Genomic DNA, 1,669 nt, shown 5'->3' with positions numbered 1-1,669 from the left:
TTTAAATAAGTGATCTTGTTTTTTAAGGTAACCTCTCTTTTTAAAGTATCCCCAGCAGAGTCGCCAGTTCTGTCATACGGTGAACTGACTTGGGGTATTTTGCTTTTTATCGCAATGTCGCGGATAGCAAGAGTCGCCACCGACTTTTCTTTTATCCAATAAGGAAAGGTGGAAAAGAACAGGAAAGACCTCAATAGATTTTGGGTTCGGGAGGTACATTATACAAAGGGAAGGTATTGGCACCCTTTGTATCCATGGTTATCCATGGGCTCTTAACTGCTGGATCACTTATATTTTTGTCTGAAAAGTGTTGGTGAATTGTTTAAAAATGTTTCGAAAAGAGAGTTTAACTTTGTAATGATTCTCGTATGAATGTATACAAAGTATTTATCTCGTTTGATTTTGAAAACGGTTTAGAAAAATGTAACTTGGTAATGATTCTAGTATGAATGTATACCAAGTGGTGATTTTCTAGGATTTGCAAAGTGTGAGGGGTGGGAAATGTTTTAGGTTATGATCCAGTAATTGAGAGTTATACCTTCCTAAGGTCGTTATGGGCGTTTCCTATCCTTATGAGGGTAAAACTGGCCTTACTATTTAGAAGTATGTAATTTTACCCTTTGGATGTCTAAGGGTCATCGTAGGGTCATCGATAGGTCATTGAAGGCAACAGTTGTAAGGATACCATAGCATTCGAAGGGACGATCATCATTTAACCGTAGGCTACACCGAAGGGTCATCGTGGGACAAAATCATATATTCGAAGGCAACATCCGAGGGACTATGATTTATTTTAAAGGGACATGATGATTTAATCGAAGGGTCTTTGCTAAGGGTATCCCCACATTCGCGGGACATGACCGTAATACCGTAATATCGTAAGGCAATAAAGAGAGGTCCAAGATCACATATTTAGAGGCCGTATTTTACAATCGATTAGGTAATTAGGATGAATTAAAGTTAATACATTAAAATTAATACATTAAAATTAATACATTAAAATTAATTAGGTAATTTAGGGTGAAACTCCACAAGGGTATCCCACCCCTAAGGTGGAATGCCTAGCCGGCCATTTCCTTGGAAACATGTAAACCTTTACACAATTCAACACACGGATTAGAGCATCAAGATAAAATATAATTGAAAGTTGCACCATAAAATAAACACAACAATCATGAACTCAAACCAAATGATGCAGAATTATAATAACATAAGATAGAACAGCCAAAAAAAATGAAACAGCTGCTGTTCCATTCGCCCCTGCTTCGCCTAGCGAAGGTCTAGCGAGTACTCGCTACTGGCTCGCTTAGCGATGTGCTAGCGAGCGCTGCTGGTTTTTGAATATGATATCAGTATAATCTCAACCAATTTTATGCCTTATGGATCTCATTACTGCAATTATACGATTAATCATTTAAGGTATGCATGGTATATATTAAAGTTCACATGCCAAGCTTAAGGTATTTCATAAATCTAATCATAAAGTCATATGCAAATTAAGAATATAAAACAATGATAGCAATGTAAACCTGTTAGCAGCTGAGTTGTGACTTCGAATCGGCAAATCGGATTGAATTGGGTGGAGGTAGAACTTGGTGCCGCAGAGTTCCTTCCCGGTTTGCCTCCAATGAGTATCAGGGTTTGCTTGCTAGGGTTCTCCTTTCGTCCT

The sequence above is a fragment of the Lathyrus oleraceus genome, chromosome 5 (assembly GCF_024323335.1).
Source record: "Lathyrus oleraceus cultivar Zhongwan6 chromosome 5, CAAS_Psat_ZW6_1.0, whole genome shotgun sequence".
NCBI lineage: Eukaryota > Viridiplantae > Streptophyta > Magnoliopsida > Fabales > Fabaceae > Lathyrus > Lathyrus oleraceus.
Note: the sequence above shows the minus strand (reverse complement) of the source record.